Consider the following 21112-nt stretch of genomic DNA (forward strand, 5'->3'; position numbering starts at 1 on the left):
GGTAAGGCAACCACATATCATTTACATTTAAGTCATTTAGCAGACGCTCTTATCCAGAGCGACTTACAAATTGGTGCTTTCACCTTATGACATCCAGTGGAACAGCCACTTTACAATAGTGCATCTAAGTCTTTTAAGGGGGGGGGGGGGTGAGAAGGATTACTTTATCCTATCCTAGGTATTCCTTAAAGAGGTGGGGTTTCAGGTGTCTCCGGAAGGTGGTGATTGACTCCGCTGTCCTGGCGTCGTGGGGGAGTTTGTTCCACCATTGGGGGGCCAGAGCAGCGAACAGTTTTGACTGGGCTGAGCGGGAACTGTACTTCCTCAGTGGTATATCACACTCATTGCAAGTAAAACGTAATAAAAACAAATAAACAGCTACATCAATACTAGTAATAAAAGACGCAGGTTAGTGCAAGAATGGTGGGGGTTGCTAAGAAAGATGTTTTATTTTAAGGATGATATTAGGATATGATATCAGACAATATGTGAAACATTCCATATAATATCATACAATATGTGAAACCATCCATATCATACATGCCATAGCAGATGCTATTGTCCAAAGCAACTTACAGTTGTGTGCATACATTATTAGTATGGGTGGGCCCAGCGGGAACACATTAGGTCATCACACATTACACCTACTGCAAAAGGTTTACTAAAGCATTTTTCACTGCCCACCAACCTTGTCTTCAGTTCTCCAACCATCATCTGACAATATGAGGATGAGTAACTTCATAAAAGAGGGGAATAGTTGAGTACCTGTTGTCTTCCTCATTTACTATTGAGAGTGGGAGTGTCCTCAATCGTTGGCGGAGGGAGAGTGGCAGTCTCCTCAATCGTTGGCAGAGGGAGAGTGGCAGTCTCCTCAATCATTGGCAGAGGGAGAGTGGCAGTCTCTTCATTTGTTGGCAGAGGGAGAGTGGCGGTGTCCTCAATCATGTTTGCGGAGGGAGAGTGGCAGTGTCCTCAGTCGTTGGCGGACGATGTCATAAGGTGAATGCACCAATTTGTAAGTCGCTCTGGATAAGAGCGTCTGCTAAATGACTTAAATGTAAATGTAAATGTGGAGGGTGGTAGTTTATTTATTTATTTGGATCCTCATTATCAGCGACATTCCCTGTCCAACCTGACAGAGCTTGAGAGGATCTGTAGAGAAGAATGGGAGAAACTCCCCAAATACACAGGTGCCAGGCTTGTAGCGTCATACCCAAAAAGAGTCAAGGCTGTAATCGCTGCCAAATGTGCTTCAACAAAGTACTGAGTAAAGGGTCTGAATATTTATGTAAACATTTCTACAAACCTGTTTTTGTGTTGTCATTATGGGGTATTGTGTGTAGATTTCCCTCAATCCATTTTTTTAAATCCATTTTAGAATAAGGCTGTACCGTAACAAAAAAATAGTCAAGGGGTCTGAATACTTTCTGAATTCACTGTAAGGGTTAAGGTTTGGGATACAGGACTACCTGGCATGATGACTCCTTGCTGTCCCCAGTCCACCTGGCCGTGCTGCTGCTCTAGTTTCAACTGTTCTGCCTGTGATTATTATTATTTGACCATGCTGGTCATTTATGAACATTTGAACATCTTGGCCATGTTCTGTTATAATCTCCACCCGGTACAGCCAGAAGAGGACTGGCCACCCCACATAGCCTGGTTCCTCTCTAGGTTTCTTCCTAGGTTTTGTCCTTTCTAGGGAGTTTTTCCTAGCCACCGTGCTTCTACACCTACATTGCTTGCTGTTTGGGGTTTTAGGCTGGGTTTCTGTACAGCACTTTGAGATATCAGCTGATGTACGAAGGGCTATATAAATACATTTGATTTGATTTGTTACACTTAAAACACAAATACAAAAACTTTCTATCGCTGGATTTGAAAATTCAACCTTTGGCACCAGAGGCAGATGCTTACGGCGTCAGCATGCTTCAGTTAGGCTGGCGCCTAGCCGAAGTCAGTTAGGTGTTAAAAGACCTTCCCTTGAAAAAAAAGAGAAAATGCATCAATAGTACTGTTTTTACATTTTTAGACACCGTAGCCAGTATATACTTTCTCAAAATAGTCAATCTAAGAAACAATAGTCAATCTAAGTCGCACAATTTTACATCTATTTAAGATATTTGGTGCAGTATTTGTCAATGAAATGTGTGTGAAAATAAGTCATCTCTCGTTGAATGACAACAAAGACTTTATTGAAGAATCCCTACTGTTGACCAATCAGCGACGAAGGGGCGTAGACTTCGGCTTGCCGAACAGGTGAAAAACAGAAAAATAATTTTAAAAACCTACCGAAGTCCAAAACGAACAAAATGTCATCATAATATATGCACAAACTCTTCCTAACTGTTTCGGCTGGGAAGGATGCAGACGCCTTTACACCCATCTGCCATCCCCGCACACAATGCCTTAGCCAAACTGAAACCTCTTTGAAGGTAACAGTGCTTGCTCTTCCCCTAGTGGCCGGTTTCCACGTCATCTCCTGAGGCCCTTAGGCATGGGTGGATGTCGAATGGTGACCTGGCTGGGTTCTCAACCTTGTTTGGTTACTCTACCACAAGTAAATTTTTCTCTGCCTGGAGTACCCCTGAAGTACCCCTCATGTACATTTCTACCAGTAAGCCTATGGTCTCATGAGTCTTCTCAAGTAGCCTCTGCGGATAGGTGCTAGTATGCCTGGTTGAGAACCACTTAGGTCTACCAATTGTTTGGATTTTTACATGGAGTGTCATTCTGAAAGTACAGGTTTTCAACGTTCTCGGTCACACCACATCTCCATCAGTAGAAAGGGGTTGAGGTTCTCACATGGAAAAATGTACTGCTGCACGTCATCTGTTGGACAACTACATTACTTTGAGGTTTGATTATTGTTGACATGTCTTGAATGAGTTGTTTGTGAGAGCAGTTTGTTCCAAGTGTCAGAAAAAGTACTGAACAGTAAGAGATCATGTTGAGTGACATCTACATCAGCACACAATGATTTGGATGGGGAGACAGGGAAGCATGTCACGTAAATCTCCCTCAGGCCTAATATATTATGATTATTTCCTTCATTTAATTAGATGTGGTTAGCCACATAGCTGACGACTTCCCCAATTGTCACTCATTTTCTGAACAATTTTGCATCAGGCTCATAAAGGCTGTCACATTATATTGCTTTATTTGGATTTTGTCATATCAGAACCATGTCAACACTCTGGGAGTTATATTGAATAAAAACAAATAATGGAGCTAAAATTCAAAGATAGGATGACACCTGTTCCAATTGATTTCATTGGTTGTAATCATACCCATACATGTTTGCATCACTTTTTAAAATAAGAACGAAAGCATTGTCATTTGAATGTGTCTTTCATATGTATTCTAAGGTGATCAACTGTATATTGTACTGAATTCAGTTAATTAAGAGTGGTTTTGTAAATCTAGCTTCGGGGTTTCCCTATCAGATCTTCATATCTTTGCTCTCGAACAGAATGTTAATCACTGTATCCAGGTGATCACAGAGCCGGTTAGTTCAGTCTTTCTCTGCTGTGTGAGACTAACTTAAATGTCAGAATACAAACAGTACTTTACATTCTGTTCTCTACAATGGTGCAGTGATACATATAATTGTGAAATGAAAAAGGTACATATAAAAAGGCTAGATTCTCAACTAACTATGGACTCACAATTATCTGCAGCAAGAAAATCAATCACATCAGCTCTTTATAACATTCACGTCTGTATTTTTTTTTAAAGTGCCTACTTGATTAAATTCAATCTCGTTTTTCAAGGGCTCTATGAAGCAACATTATTGCTGCACTGTGTGATAAACTTCAGGTACGTTTTGATGATTTATAATATGGATCTACTTCGTGATGGAGGTGATCAAACAAGTTCAGATTCCACCACTCATCTTAATCTTACATTGTCATGCCAACCTTGGCCTTTTCACTGGAAATCATCCCCATCAAGTCAGAAGACAGGAGATCACTCATGATGATTATACCTGCATGTACAAACACATGACGCAAAGGTGCAGCTGCTTGCGGAATAAACGAGAATCAAAGTTAAACCCGAAGGGTACAAATAAGTCGGAGCCAATTGCATAACATTATGAAAGAATATTTCATAAATCTGTTTATTTGAATATTAAAATTTGACAGATTAGATATATGCAGATAAATGGGACAAACCTAAGGTTTTTACTGGACTAATGACCTATACTGAGGATATTAGAATATACAGTGTCATAGGGGAACTATACAAATCACCCAATTTGTAGCTTTTTCAATCTCAGAAAATATACAACCAGTATTATGCAAAGTGTGTGTTTTAGGACAGAATTACAGTCAGTGGTTCGTTATGATAATAAATAAACATAGGACATGTTATCACATACTGAAGCAGGATAAGGAGAGTGTGGTCAAAGGTTACTAGATGTAATGCTTGCTATCAATACTGGCCTATTATAGTTAAGACTACAATAGGCATAATCTGTCCCAGGATGTCATTTAGGTGGGCAAGATGTTTACAATAAATATAGAACATAATACAATTAAATTAACCTATATAACATAATGACCATGGACATACTGATTTTAAACAAAATAAAAACATACAATATTTACCTAAGCACAAATATTGGAATTGATCAAATCTATGCTAATCTGTCCTTGATCCGATCTTTTTTACTCTGTGGCGCATGGGCCTTCATCGCAGTTGTTTGGGTTTGAAATTAAGTTCTGTGGTGACCATTTGGGACAGGGCAGGGAGTTGGTAAAATGCAGACTTGGAGATATCTGGAGAAAATAAATATGATCAGCATTATAAGTGGTGTGTAGGAAAAAACTGAACGGAAACTTAAATAATGTATCTGATTCAACTTAATGAAATTAAATGTTATCTAATGTTGATTTAAAAAAAATATATTTTTTAAAATCACATATGGAATTTGATGGCTCACCTTGCACGGTGATGAGAAGAAAATGTTACCTCCCTTAAGGAATTCTCTATGCTTCTGCTGCGTCAAGGTTAGGAATTGTAAGTTGCCATCTGCAGGGTTTACGTAGAAGGACTCATCACCCGTTTTCTAGCATTCCGACTTCACAGGGATTGTTCCAGGAATCATGGTCTGCAAAATGGAGGAATACCTAGCGTCATACTGATAATGGAATTTATATGTTTAAAGTAATGATTAGAATATTCCACCCTGAAACCATATAATTGTATGAAATTGATTAGAATCATACAGTTACTAGTAATGAGGTGTGTAGGTTTAGTTAGTAAAATTATATCTCTGTACAAAATGTCTTTATTGTACATGGAAAAGAATGATCTGATTATAGCCAATCAGCATGCTTATCGCAAAAACCATTCCACTACCACTGCATTGGTTGACATGACTGACCAGTGGCTCAATGCTATGGATAATGGCAAGTTTGTGGGTGTACTATTTTTAGATTTCAGTGCAGCATTTGATTTAGTGGATCATGAAATAATTTTGACCAACTTAATGCATTATGGTTTTAAGGAGGTAGCATTGAATTGGGTACAGTCATATCTAACTGACAAGAAACAGTCCAGCTATATCAATGGTTCATTTTCTTCCCCTCATGTGTTAAACTGTGGAATACCGCAGGGCAGCTGCCTTGGGCCACTTCTCTATTTAATATATACCAACGACCTTCCCTATGCCTTAGCCGAAGCTCAAGCTACTATATTTGCAGATGATAATACAATTTATGCAGCAAGACAATCGGTTCAACAGGTACAGCAAGCTTTACAAGGAGATTTGGAGAATATTAGGGAGTGGGTTTGCCAAAACAAGCTTGTTTTAAACACCAAGAAAACCAAAGTTATGTTGGTCTGTTCCACTAGGAAAAGGCCAAAACGGCATGGAATACAATTAACTATGGGAGGAGTACAAATTAAAGAAGTAGCAGAAACCAAACTATTGGGAGTGCAGCTAGACAACTGCTTTTCATGGTTGTCTCAAATAACTAATCTATATAAGAAAATTATTAAAACAGCATGCGTAATCAGAAGGATAGCTAAATATTTACCAGTAAAAATTATTCATCAAATAACACAAGCATTAATTGAGAGTCAGGTGAACTACTGTTCTGTGGTCTGGGGAAATGCATCATCATTGAAGTTAGGAGGCTGCAGAATGCACAGAACAAAGCAGCAAGGATTGTTTTAAGGTGGAGATATGGTTCTTCTGTTGCAGTCATGCGCAATGTTCTTGGTTGGTCATCAATCGACAAGATAATTGAAAAAAACATGCTTATTTTATTTCATAATATACATAATTTAAAACAGCCAAGTTCTATTCACAACGGTATTCAGTTGGTAAGAGACAGACATTCAGTAAATACTAGGAATAGATTGTCCACCACCTATGCGTTATCCAGACAGAAAAGAGAAGTAGGCAAAATAACATTTTGATTTAGAGCAATAAAGAAATTGAATAAATTGACTGAGAGAACTAGAAATCTTTCAATATATAAATTTAAACATTATTATTATTATTATTATTACATTATTATTATTATTTTTATAGATATAATACATAGAAATGTTGTGGGACTATAGTAGATGAAGAATTAATATTTTTTTAGATTGAGTATTTATTGGGTCATTATGTTAGTATATTATGTATGTTTGTAATAGTGTGTTAAATGTGAAAGTGTGTTTGTATTATAAATTGTATTTTAATGTTTAGGGACTCTTCGAAGATTAGTCCAAATGGGGACTAAAAGAGATCCAAATAAAATAAATAAATAAATAGTATCTTAAACACAGACTGTCTGAACAAAATTCAGTGCCGACCTTGCTAGCGGCCTCTGAGATATTGAGGACAGGGAGTGCTTCTCCCTAATATTTGCTGGCTGGGTAGTGATACAGTATGTGCGTAGGATACCTTCTGTTTGTGTGTGAAAGTATGTGCGTAAGGAGTCTGTTTGTGTTTGGAAGTATGTGCATAAGGAGCCAGTATAAAATTAATGGTTTTGTACAACGAACTAGCGCTCTCTAGAATAAAAATTTTGACTATCATAGCTGGGCCTCTGTCTGTTTCATTCAACCAGTATCTTACAAATTCTGGGTTGCAGACCGAGTCGTTTAATTGAATTGTGTTATGAACATTGAGAACATAATTCTCATACACATGCAAGGAGATGGTGGCTGTCTCATAATACATCCAAGAGGGCGGCGCAGTAAGACATGTTTGTTTTCGTCCCATGTAAATATTGTCTTTTTGGGGTGGGTTTTGTATACATTTCATTATATTTCAATGTCTTTTTTTCCATTTTCGGATTAAATATACGCGCCTGCAATCCGCCTCACCCAATGTGGTACGTATCTGCAATTTTTTGGGGGACCTTATAACTGGAACCTCCATCAGAAGCTAGCCAGCTAATTAGCTACTAACTTTTTAGTCATTGTTAGCCACTGCTAGCGGTCTTCACCTTTAGCTCGGACTCTAGTCGCTTTAGCCCGGATAGCCCGGGTAATACCTGCCAGTCTGCATAGCACGATATCAGCCCTGAGCATATTGGACTGCCCCCCACTACATCACCAGATTCCTGCCGCAAGCTCTGGACCATTACACCGGATCTTCCCAGATTCCTGCCGCAAGCTCTGGGCCATTACACCGGATCTTCGCAGCTAGCTAGTTGCTACCGAGTAGCTATTGTGGCTAACACCCTTGTCCAGAAGCATTCACCAGGCGCATTTCCCAGTTAGCAAACAAAGTACACCAACTACAATACCTCTCTTACCAATTGGCCTGGACCCTTTGTCGACACAGAGCCCCGCCGATCCATCACGACTGGTCTGCTGCCGTAATTCCGCCAATGTGCTCTCAACCGGCCTCTGCGTCGTGGATGTCGGTGTTGATCCATCTACTAGCCCTGTACTGCTAGCTTCCTGAACGCCGTGTCTCCCACTTGCCTTGCGTAGTAATCGACTACCGACCGGCTCCCTGTTTCGTCTTTGCTGCTCATTGGACCCTATGATCACTCGGCTACACAGCTGATGCCTGCTGGACTGTTCATTAACACAGTACTTCATTTTGTTTATATGTCAGCCCCAGCCTCGTACTCAGGCCCTGTGTGTAGCTAACTGACCCTTTCTGCCCATTCATCGCCATTTACATGTTGTTGTTGTCATAGCTGTTTACCCGTTGTTGTCTTAGCTCGCCCAATCAACACCTGTGTTTGCTTTATGCCTTTCTCTATTGTCAATATGCCGTGTATACTGTTGTTTAGGGCAGCTCTCATTGGTTTATTTTACTGGGGAGACCCTAGTCCTGCTCAACATGCCTCAGATAGCCCCCTTGTCCCACCCCCACACATGCAGAGACCACACCTAGCTTAACTAGCGTCTCCAGATATGAAACCTCTCTCATCGTCACTCGTTGCCTAGGTTTACCCCCACTGCACTCACACCCTACCATGCCCTTGTCTGTACACCATGCCCTGAATCTATTCTACCACGCCCAGAAATCTGCTCCTTTTATTCTCTGTTCCCAAAGCACTAGACGACCAGCTCTTATAGCCTTTAGCCGTACCCTCATCCTACTACTCCTCTGTTCCTCTGGTGATGTAGAGGTTAACCCAGGCCCTGTGTGTCCCCAGGTGCTCTGATTTGTTGACCTCTGCAACCGTAAAAGCCTTGGGTTCATGCATGTAAACATCAGAAGCCTCCTCCCTAAGTTTGCTTTATTCACTGCTTTAGCACACTCCGCCAACCCTGATACACTAGCCGTGTCTGAATTCTGGCTTAGGAAGGCCACCAAAATTCTGAAATTTTCATCCCCGATTACAACATTGTCTGTCAAGACAGAACTGCTAAAGGGGGCGGAATTGCAATTTAATGTAGAGAGAGCCTGCATAGTTCTGTCATACTATCCAGGTATATGCCCAAACATTTTGAGATTCTACTTTTAAAGATCCATCTCTCCAGAAATAAGTCCCTCACTGTTGCCGCTTGTTATAGACCCGCCTCAGCTCCCAGCTGTGCCCTGGACACCATATGTGAATTGATTGCCCTCCATCTATCGTCAGAGTTCGTATTGCTAGGTGACCTAAATTGGGATATGCTTAACACCCCGGCCGTCCTACAATCTAAGCTAGATGCCCTCAATCTCACACAAATTATCAAGGAACCTACCAGGTACAATCCCAAATCCGTAAACATGGGCTTCCTCATAGATATCATCCTGACCAACTTTGCCCTCTAAATACACCTCTGCTGTTTTCAACCAGGATCTCATTGCGTCCGTTATGGGTCCGCGGTCAAACGACCACCCCTCATCACTGTCAAGCACTCCCTAAAACACTTCTGCGAGCATGCCTTTCTAACCGACCTGGCCCGAGTATCCGACAATGCCTGGTTGTTCTTTAAAAGTGCTTTCCTCACCATCTTAAATAAGCATGCCCCTTTCAAAAAATGTAGAACTAAGAACTGATATAGCACTTGGTTCACTCCAGACTTGACTGCCCTTGACCAGCACAAAAACACACTGTGGTGTACTGCACTAGCTTCGAATAGTCCCCGCGAAAATCAACTTTTCAGGGAAGTCAGGAACCAATACACACAGTCAGTTAGGAAAGCAAAGGCTGGCTTTTTCAAACAGAAATTTGCATCCTACAGCACTAATTCCAAAACTTTTGGGACACTGTAAAGTCCATGCAGAGTAAGAGTACCTCCTTCCAGCTGCCCACTGCACTGAGACTAGGAAACACTGTCACCACTGATAAATCCATGATAATCAAGAATTTCAATAAGCATTTCTCTACGGCTGGCCATGCTTTCCATGCCCCAACCCCGGCCAACAGCTCTGCAGACCCCGCAGCAACTGGCCCAAGCCCCCGCCCCCCGCTTCTCCTTCACCCAAATCCAGACAGCTGATGTTCTGAAAGAGCTGCAAAATCTGGATCCCTACAAATCAGCTGGGCTAGACAATCTGGACCCTCTCTTCCTAAAATTATCCGCCGCCATTGTTGCAACCTCTATTACTAGTCTGTTCAACCTCTCTTTTGTATCGTCTGAGATTCCTAAAGTTTGGAAAGCGGCCGCGGTCATACCCCTCTTCAAAGGGGGAGACACTCTAGACCCAAACTGTTACAGACCTATATCCATCCTGCCCTGCCTTTCTAAAGTCTTTGAAAGCCTAGTGAACAAACAGATCACCAACCAATTTGAATCCCACCGTACCTTCTCCGCTATGCAATCTGGTTTCCGAGCTGGTCACGAGTGCCCCTTAGCCACACTCAAGGTCCTAAACGATATCATAACCGCCATCGATAAAAGACAGTACTGTGCAGCCGTCTTCATCGATCTGGCCAAGGTCTTCGTCTCTATCAATCATCGTATTCTTATCGGCAGACTCAACAGCCTTGGTTTCTGTAATGACTGCCTTGCCTGGTTCACTAACTACTTCTCAGACAGAGTTCAGTGTGTCAAATCGGAGGGCCTGTTCTCCGGACCTCTGGCAGTCTCTATGGGGGTGCCCACGGTTCAATTCTCAGGCCGACTCTTTTCTCTGTATATATCAATGATGTCGTTCTTGCTGCGGGTGATTCTTTGATCCACCTCTACGCAGACGACACCATTCTGTATACATCTGGCCCTTCTTTGGACACTGTGTTAACAAACCTCCAAACGAGCTTCAACGCCATACAACACTCCTTCCGTGGCCTCCAACTGCTCTTATATGCTAAAAAAACTAAATGCATGCTCTTCAACCGATCGCTGCCCGCACCCGCCTGCCCGATTAGCATCACTGCTCTGGACAGTTCTGAATATGTGGACAACTATAAATACCTAGGTGTCTGGCTAGACTGTAATCTCTCCTTCCAGACTCACATCAAGCATCTCTAATCCAAAGTTAAATCTAGAATTTGCTTCCTATTTCGCAACAAAGCCTCCTTCACTCATGCTGCCAAACATACCCTCGTAAAACTGACTAACCTACCGATCCTTGACGTTGGCGATGTCATTTACAAAACAGCCTCCAACACTCTACTCAGCAAATTGGATGCAGTCTATCACAGTGCTGTCCATTTTGCCACCAAAGCCCTATATACAGTGGGGCAAAAAAGTATTTAGTCAGCCACCAATTGTGCAAGTTCTCCCACTTAAAAAGAGGAGAGAGGCCTGTAATTTTCATCATAGGTACATTTCAACTATGACAGACAAAATGAGAAAAAAAAATCCAGAAAATCACATTGTAGGATTTTTAATGAATTTATTTGCAAATTATGGTGGAAAATAAGTATTTGGTCAATAACAAAAGTTTATCTCAATACTTTGTTATATACCCTTTGTTGGCAATGACAGAGGTCAAACGTTTTCTGTAAGTCTTCACAAGGTTTTCACACACTGTTGCTGGTATTTTGGCTCATTCCTCCATGCAGATCTCCTCTAGAGCAGTAATGTTTTGGGGCTGTGCCTGGCAACATGGACTTTCAACTCCCTCCAAAGATTTTCTATGGGGTTGAGATCTGGAGACTGGCTAGGCCACTCCAGGACCTTGAAATGCTTCTTACGAAGCCACTCCTTCGTTGCCCGGACGGTGTGTTTGGGATCATTGTCATGCTGAAAGACCCAGCCACGTTTCATCTTCAATGCCCTTGCTGATGGAAGGAGGTTTTCACTCAAAATCTCACGATACATGGCCCCATTCCTTCTTTCCTTTACACGGATCAGTCGTCCTGGTCCCTATGCAGAAAAACAGCCCCAAAGCATGATGTTTCCACCCCATGCTTCACAGTAGGTATGGATTGGATGCAACTCAGCATTCTTTGTCCTCCAAACACGACGAGTTGAGTTTTTACCAAAAAGTTATATTTTGGTTTCATCTGACCATATGACATTCTCCCAATCTTCTTCTGGATCATCCAAATGCTCTCTAGCAAACTTCAGATGGGCCTGAACATGTACTGGCTTAAGCAGGGGGACACGTCTGGCACTGCAGGATTTGAGTCCCTGGCGGCGTAGTGTGTTACTGATGGTAGGCTTTGTTACTTTGGTCCCAGCTCTCTGCAGGTCATTCACTAGGTCCCCCCGTGTGTGTCTGGGATTCTTGCTCACCGTTCTTGTGATCATTTTAACCCCACGGGGGTGAGATCTTGCGTGGAGCCCCAGATCGAGGGAGATTATCAGTGGTCTTGTATGTCTTCCATTTCCTAATAATTGCTCCCACAGTTGATTTCTTCAAACCAAGCTGCTTACCTACTGCAGATTCAGTCTTCCCAGCCTGGTGCAGGTCTACAATTTTGTTTCTGGTGTCCTTTGACTGCTCTTTGGTCTTGGCCATAGTGGAGTTTGGAGTGTGAATGTTTGAGGTTGTGGACAGGTGTCTTTTATACTGATAACAAGTTCAAACAGGTGCCATTAATACAGGTAACGAGGGGAGGACAGAGGAGCCTCTTGAAGAAGAAGTTACAGGTCTGTGAGAGCCAGAAATCTTGCTTGTTTGTAGGTGACCAAATACTTATTTTCCACCATAATTTGCAAATAAATTCATTAAAAATCCTACAATGTGATTTTCTGGATTTTTTCTCTCATTTTGTCTGTAATAGTTGAAGTGTACCTATGATGCAAATTACAGGCCTCTCTCATCTTTTTAAGTGGGAGAACTTGCACAATTGGTGGCTGACTAAATTATTTTTTGCCCCACTGTATCACATACACACACATATACAGTCATAATATATACATATTGTTTTAGATGCCATTCCCTCAGGCGTTGCTTTATTATTCAAGAACGTGTCAAGACCTGACCCTCAGAACCTACCTGCCATTAAACCTGTAGGAAAGATTTGTTTTTCTTTTGGTCCATACAACAACAGAGCGATACGAACCTTATGTCATGCCTTATTTGAACGGATTTATTGATAATATCTGTTGAAAAAAAGTTTGGATGTTGCCACAAACATACCTACTTGTTTAACAAAATTAAGGAAGTGTCCTTTAAAATTTTTCAGAAATATTATCTTGCCAACCACCATATGAAGAAGTTTAAGGAAAACATCAGCTCAAATAGTTCCTTTTGTAATGACCACCCAGAAACACTGTTGCATCTTTTTTGGCATTGTATTTATGTAAGGAAACTATGGCAAGACATCAGTAGATTTATAATTGAACACATTTATGAAGATTTTACACTATTGTGGAGAGATGAACTGCTTGGATTCTTTACCTACGATAGAAATAAGCTGAAACAATTTTATGTAATTAATTTCATTATTCTTTTGGCCAAATGTCATGTTCACAAATGTAAATTTACAAACAAATCACCACTTTCTTACCTTAAAATATAATTCAACTTATTTTTGTAAGACAATTAAATACTCTTCTAACAAAAAAGCTGTTAGAATTATAAGTGTATGTTTGTCCCTTCAGGTCCTTGTGTAATGTGATGTTGTAACCCCTAGCCCAATTGTCCATTGTATATTATTCATATATACTTGTGTTCCCACATTTACATTCTGTATTGATTTGTTGTTAATAAAAACATGTATAAAAAATAAATAAAAGTATGGAATCCTTTGTGCTGTGGGAACAGTATAACAATAGCTAGTTGGCACCAGATGCAACAACTAACAAAGGAATAGCAACCATTTTGTTTTCCTGTATCACTGCTAAACCCTTCTGTCTTGGGCGATGGAAGAGTTCCGTCATTGTACTTCCCTTCGAGTTCAACATTGTGCAATCAGTGACCCCTGGTGGTGAAGAATCGTCCATACGAGTTCTTTAAAAATAATTAGTTAGGTGACACCCAAAAGTGGATCACGTTTAACAAGTGGTTACTTATGATATTCAAGCTCAAGGTCCTAAACGATATCATAACCGCCATCGATAAAAGACAATACTGTGCAGCCGTATTCATTGACCTGGCCAAGGCTTTCGACTCTGTTGTGTCTTTGGCTATGCTGGATTAAGTGATATGACATGCTATTCTATAAAATAATTTATCTGTGATTAATATGACCTGATTAAGCTAATCAGGTGAATGTAATTAACTAGAAAGTCAGGGCACCACGAAATAATGTTTACAGAGCTGTTATCTTCCGAATAAACTCATAAAGACCTAGTCATTGTTTTGCATCAATAGCAGTCAATATTTAATCGGCACTTTATTCAGTCTCCTCTGAAAGTTGTAAATCTTCACGAACCCTGGCTAACAAGTTGAATCAACAATTCAAAATTTGGTTTAATTATTTATTTACTAAATACCTAAATAATCACACAGAATGGATCATACATTGATTACAAATTATGTCATAAAGAAAACGTTCCTGGTAGACGAAACAGATACGACGGCTGGTTACACAAAGTGAGGGGGTTGGGTTTGAGTGAAAGAGCGGGAAGACTGAGTAACAAAGGGAGAAGTTATGCTATCGTAAATACAGAATCTTATGCATTCTAAATAACCGCCCATTTGAAAAAGGAGAATGCAATAAATATTTACTCTGAGCTGCGCTTCGGTAGATTGGTCGTCGATGGAAGGCCGGTTTGTCCTTTATGGTTCTCTGGCCCTCTGAAGAATGTCTAGTGGTGAACTGGAGCGTGGTAGAATGGATACTCTGTCCGTCCTCTCCAAGCCAACGTTTAGTGACTGCTGCTAACTCAACGGCTAGGAGGTATCACTTCTGGAGTGAATAGGAGTTCAAAGTTCATACCAAGTTGCCATACTTTTAAGCTCATGCTATATTCTGGCTGGTATAGTCAAAATTCATCCTTCCAGGGTGTAGGTTGTCACCTTCACATTGAAATTCGATGCTAATTTCATTAGGTTCTCTAAGGTTGGCTTAGTTCGGTAGGTGGTCTTTGTCCTTTCAAGTCCACACGTCCTTGGAACAGCTTATTATCTGAGCCCTTTTAACGTAGGACTGTCGCCCTAACATCCTCGGAACAGAAAGTTACATTTTCGTCAAGGGCTTTATATAGGAGGGGAGAGAAGGGCGTGTTTCATAGTTTTTAACCAATGTCTGTTCACATGGGCAGGGCCACTGAGTTGAGCATAGTTCACTCATGAAACCCCAATTCTCTAATTTGGAAGCTAAAATTACATTTAATCTTTTCACAAATAGTTTCATATTTAAACATTTAAATTGCACAACAATTACATGTGAATCTGATAACTACAATGTGTAGACTTTCCAAGATACAGTTTATGTCGTCCTATCATCAGTAATAATGTCTCAGACGCCAACTGATCTGGCATCATATTCATTTAGTACCAACGCATATTTTCAGCTGGTTGAAAATATGATTAATACTGGTTTTACGCTACACTTGAATGAACGGACAAACATTGCGTGACTAAGGTCACTTGAGTTCCCTGAACTCCTTTACTGGGCTGAATTCTTTTTAGGCCCGAGGTAGAGGACATTTCTGGAGGAACCAGAACTCATTGTGTTATATTAGATGTGTGTGAAATCCTTTATGTTGGTAATACAACCCACGCAAAAGAATATAGTTGTTTTTGAAGTTCTTTCCAATGTTTTAAGGGTTTATGAAAAGTGTAGCGTAAACCCAGTATTAATCATACAATCAATATAACAATTATTTTACCACACAACTTTAAAGCGTATAAACTTTTTCCTCAACTACAACTAACTACACAAATCATCAGAGTATACATCACATCAAAACATATGAAATACCATATACAAAAAGGTTGTAGTCAGTCAGACAATCCAATCCGCCAACAGATCTCCAGCGGAGAAAGGGCATGAAGAACAGATGTAGTCCGCAAAGAGTGGATCCGGTCCTGGGTAAACTCTATTATGGTACAAAACACACGTTTAACGGCAACAAAACAAACGGAATAGAGAAGCTTCGGAACTGAGGATTGAGCACATCCTCATTCACCTCTCCATCACAACCCCACTTTTGCGCAGCTGATGCTGGCTATTTAATTGGGAATTAAAGGGAAAGCACCCTATTGGAAGGAGAAGCACTGAGACGGTTCAGAAAAATTCAGGGCCGTCACAATATGCTTCTGTTTCACTACTACTACACTTTACACCTCTGTCACTGTGGTTGAGCCTAGAAGGGCAATTGGCTGCACTTCAGTCAGGTATACTTTTGATAAAGTTGATTTGTGAAGACAAACCCACTGACTGGGTAAATAACAATAGTTTCAGCCTGGTCTCATTAGCTAGGTCGCTATGTTAGGGATTGGGATTAAGGTTAGGGTTAGGAGTTAGGTTAAAGGGTTGAGGTTAGTGCTAGGAGAAGGTTTAGCTAACATGCTAAGTAGTTGCAAAGTAACTAAAAAGTAGTAAGTAGTTGCAAAGTAGCTAAAATTATAAAGTTGTCCGTGATGAGATTCGAACATGCAGCCTTTGGGTTGCTAGACGGTCATGTTATACATCTACTCACCCTCCTTGACAAACATACATTATTCTTTTTGCCTTAAGTAACCTTCTGTTTTATATAAGTAACCATACCAAACGTAATATACTAATTTCACTCTCCCATGTTTCAATTTACTATGTTACGTCTAGTCTAAGCTAACAGCCACAACAAGTCGTAATTCGTAACATATCATGAGATTTGAAAATGTGCAAACATATTGTACAAATTGCAGTTCGTAACATATCATACAAATTGTAATTCGGAATATACTTTATCATCAGTGGTGGAAAAAGTACTAAATTCTCATAAACATAACTTTAATAGAAAATGACTCAAGTAAAAGTGAGTCACCAAGTAAAATACTACTTGAGTAAAAGTCTAAAAGTATTTGGTTTTAAATATACTTAAGTATCAAAAGTAAATGTAGTTGCTAAATATATACTTAAGTATCAATAGTAAAAGTATGAATAGTAAATGTATGAATAATTTAAAATTCCTAAAACCAGATGGCACATTTTTATTTTATTTATTTTATTTACGCATAGCCAGGGTCACACTCTAACACTCAGACATCATTTAAAAACAAAGCGTTTGTGTTTGGGTGAGTCCGCCAAATCAGAGGCAGTAGGGATGACCAGGGATGTGATCTTGATAAGTGTGTGAATTGGACAATTTTCTGTCCTGCTAAGCATTCAAAATGTAACGAGTACTTCTGGGTTTCTGAGTAAAAAGTACATATTTTTTTTTTAGGAATGTAGTAAAAGTAAAAGTTGTCAAAAATATAAATAGTAAAGTACAGATACCCCAAAAAACTCCTTAAGTAGTACTTTAAAGTATTTTTACTTAACACCACTGTGTATCATATGAAATGGATGATGGACATTCACAAATTAATACATACTATACGAAACATAACATGTCTCAGATTTACCTTTACTATGTTATGTCTACCCCTGAGTCCAGGTTGATAGTTAAGTGCATGGGGACTGCTGTTTTATGGGGTCTGTGTGTTCTGTGCATAGTTGGCATCAGTTCAGTTCATACAGGTCATTATTATTTAAGCACACAGAAAGGAAAACACACTGTGTGCTCAAGAGGCAATGTTACAGATGTTTCACTTCCTGATCTGTCTAATGTCTCTTTTCCATGTCCTCTTACTCTCCTGTATCTCTCCCAAGTTCTCTACCTCTGATCCAAACACACATCCATGCATACTGTACATCTTTCCTTGTCACTCTCTCTACACTCTCAACTATCTTCCCTTTCCAACATATTGTCTTACCTCGCTTTCTCTTTCTCTCTTTCTCGCTCGCTCTCTCTCCCTCAATTCAATTCAAAGGGCTTTATTGGCATGGGAAACATATGTTTACATTGCCAAAGCAAGTGAAATAGATAATAAACAAAAGTGAAATAAACAATACAAAATGAACAGTAAACATTACACTTTTCAAAAGTTCCAAATGAATAGAGACATTTCAAATGTCATGTTATGGCTGTATATAGTGTTGTAATGATGTAGATCTCTCTCTCACTCCATCTCTCTTGCAGTATCACAGCTTTGCCAACAGGTGGCAGGAAAGTCTAACCTACTGTTGCTCTTGGCACTTCCACTCATTTTTTATTTTACCTTTATTTAACTAGGCAAGTCAGTTAAGAACAAATTATTATTATTATTAAAGAAGCAGTGCGGCTTGGTTGGGTTGTGTATCGGAGGATGCATGACTTTCAACCTTCGCCTCTCCTGAGCCCGTACGGGAGTTGTAGCGATGAGACAAGATAGTAGCTACTAAAACAATTGGATACCACGAAATTGGGGAGAAAAAGGGGTAAAATTTAAAAAATAACAAATGATTATTTTCAATGATGGCCTAGGAACAGTGGGTTAACTGCCTTGTTCAGGGGCAGAACGACAGATTTTTACCCTGTCAGCTCAGGGATTCAATCTTGCAACCTTTCGGTTACTAGTCCAACGCTCTAACCACTAGGAGGACCACTAAAAGGAAATCCCAGATAGCCCTGAAAGTTGAAGTCAGACTGCAGAGTTTAATCAGATAGAAAATTGTTTGTATTGCCCTCATATCACAACAGCTGGTTAGCACACACATTTATGAAGAGGGAAATGCCTCACAAACAGCACCGATATAAATGGAGGGATTACAAAAGACACCAGCTATGTGGATGTTGTTGTACAGGGCCCTTGTATTACAAACAATCTGGTCTGATCCAAGTCATATCAAAGGGCATGCTGGGGTGGGGTAAAACAACACAATGAAACACTGCCTTCAGGGTTGGATATTTACAATGACTCATCTACATGTGCTTGTTATCCACAGTATCTCCTCATCTCCACTTCTTCTGATGCCAGAACCAAACCATCCCTGACTACAGCCATTCTGTCTGGAACAACCTCTTATCTGCATCAAAACAATGTCTAATCTCCTTCTGTGCAACACCACCATAGTGGGATAAGCTGCAAGATGCAGCTTGTTCAAAGAGACTCCCGTCCTGTGTCTTTCCACTGATTGACTACCTCTCGATGTCTTCTCAGGTCCCATCATATGGTTCAATAGGCCATCATGTCTTCCTCAATAGACAGTCAATGAGATGAGGGAGATACTGTATATTACTCTAAACTACGCTCCTCTGTTGGGATGAGGAAGGCCATTTGATCTGGGTTTAACGATGCCTTTTGGCTCTGTGGTGGTGTGTTCTCCTGAGTGATGGGCATGTGTGAACAGACAGACCCCCCCTCGGTGCCCATATTGGCATCAATATGGAGGAGACAGATGGGCTCAAGAGAGGGTGTCATCTGAAATCAGCATTTCTTTCTCTGCCGGACCCTCATCCTGAATCAAGGAGCTTCGACTTGCCAGAGATCATGTGGGATCATATATTCAAGGAAAGGTTGCCTCTATGCTTAGCAAAGAAATTGGGTAGTTTAAAGAAAATAGATTATAAAAAAATGGCACTAAGCAGGTTTGTTTAAGATGGCTTCATATGAGCAGAGTACACTGTCTGAACCTGATATGACTCATTATAATTGTCAGTGCTGTGATTTCTCCTCCATATGTGCCCCTCACATGTCTGTTTGTCCTCCACAGTGTGTTTGTGTACTGTCTGCTTGATGTTTGAGTGAGTTGTTTCTCAGTATCGGGGGAATGACTGTGAAGCCCACGTGTCCTGTTGTCATTGGACTCTGTCCCTCCACGTTGGATGGAGAAGAGGAGGTGAACGGAGTTGAACGGAGTTGTGACGTGTGTGTGTGTGTGTGTGTGTGTGTGTGTGTGTGTGTGTGTGTGTGTGTGTGTGCGCGTGTGTGTCCTCAGACAGACACTCATAAACAGTGGAGACCCAGCCAGAGGGAGGAGTAATACACACCTGTTTGTAGCCTGTGGCACATTCCAAAGTGGAACACTGAACATCATACCCAGCCAAAATGCCCACATTGGCTAAAATATTGGCCCCGTGTAGGCTGCCCACATTGGCAAAAATATTGGCCCCGTGTAGTCTGCTCACATTGGCAAAAATATTGGCCCCGTGTAGGCTGCCCACATTGGCTGATGTGCCTTCGCTCATCGTCTCCACGTTGGCCCCCAAGGCATTTGCCCAGTGTTGCCCAGTGTGGGCAGCTCATATCTGGTGAGGGCAGCCCTCACTTGGCCTGAAATTAACCCATCTTTTCCCAGCAAACATGCCCACATGGCACGAAGGGCATTTGGCATTTAATAGGAATCTATTTATTTATTTAATTAATAGAATTTAATTTAATGCATAAATTGCATATTTTTAAAGCCTATTTAGGAAGCGTGATACATTGTATCAGAAAGACAACCAAGTTGTTACTATCATACATAATGTTTTACAAGAGAAACTTACCTTTCTCATGTCACGTGCACGTATTTAAGTGTTTTTAAAATACTTCTTCATTGGTAGTGTACAAGTTGTAAAACAAATTGGCATCACACAACAGAAGACTTAAACCAGAACAACACTCGCGGTAACGGTTGCACAAAATACACTGTGTGTAAACCACGCCCCCAAATATTTGGATGAGCCCCTGCCTTTATCTGAATTTGGTGTGGGCTAGCCCGTGCTGGACTTGGTGTGGGCTAGCCTGTGCTGGGCTTGGTGTGGGCTAGCCTGTGCTGGGCTTGGTGTGGGCTAGCCTGTGCTGGACTTGGTGTGGGCTAGCCTGTGCTGGGCTTGGTGTGGGCTAGCCCGTGCTGGACTTGGTGTGGGCTAGCCTGTGCTGGGCTTGGTGTGAGCTAGCCTGTGCTGGGCTTGGTGTGGGCTAGCCCATGCTGGATTTGGTGTGGGCTAGCCCATGCTGGATTTGGTGTGGGCTAGCCCATGCTGGGCTTGGTGTGGGCTAGCCTTAGCTGGGCTTGCTGTGGGCTAGCCTGTGCTGGGCTTGTTGAGGGCTAGCCTTAGCTGGGCTTGGTGTGGGCTAGCCCGTGCTGGACTTGTTGAGGGCTAGCCTTAGCTGGGCATGGTGAGGTCTAGCCTTAGCTGGGCTTGGTGTGGGCTAGCCCATGCTGGACTTGGTGTGGGCTAGCCTGTGCTGGGCTTGGTGTGGACTAGCCTGTGCTGGGCTTGGTGTGGGCTAGCCCATGCTGGACTTGGTGTGGGCTAGCCTGTGCTGGGCTTGGTATGGGCTAGCCCATGCTGGGCTTGGTGAGGAATGGCCCGTTGGGCTTGGTTTTGGATGGGCCGTGTTGGGCTTGGTGTGGGCTAGCCCGTGCCGGGCTTGGTAAGG

The 21112-nt window shown here is 41.3% G+C and overlaps 1 long non-coding RNA gene across 1 annotated transcript; it reads right to left on the reverse strand.

Annotated features, from left to right (window-relative positions):
- Positions 1-4080: 4080 nt before the first annotated feature.
- On the reverse strand, positions 4081-6418 carry LOC115101966 (uncharacterized). The gene is made up of 2 exons (XR_003859385.2): positions 4943-6418; positions 4081-4778 (listed from the first exon to the last, which is right to left on the reverse strand). It is a non-coding gene; the product is annotated as an uncharacterized LOC115101966 (long non-coding RNA).
- Between the last annotated feature and the right edge of the window lie 14694 nt (positions 6419-21112).

This window comes from Oncorhynchus nerka, linkage group LG3 (assembly GCF_034236695.1).
Source record: "Oncorhynchus nerka isolate Pitt River linkage group LG3, Oner_Uvic_2.0, whole genome shotgun sequence".
Taxonomy (NCBI): Eukaryota; Metazoa; Chordata; class Actinopteri; order Salmoniformes; family Salmonidae; genus Oncorhynchus; species Oncorhynchus nerka.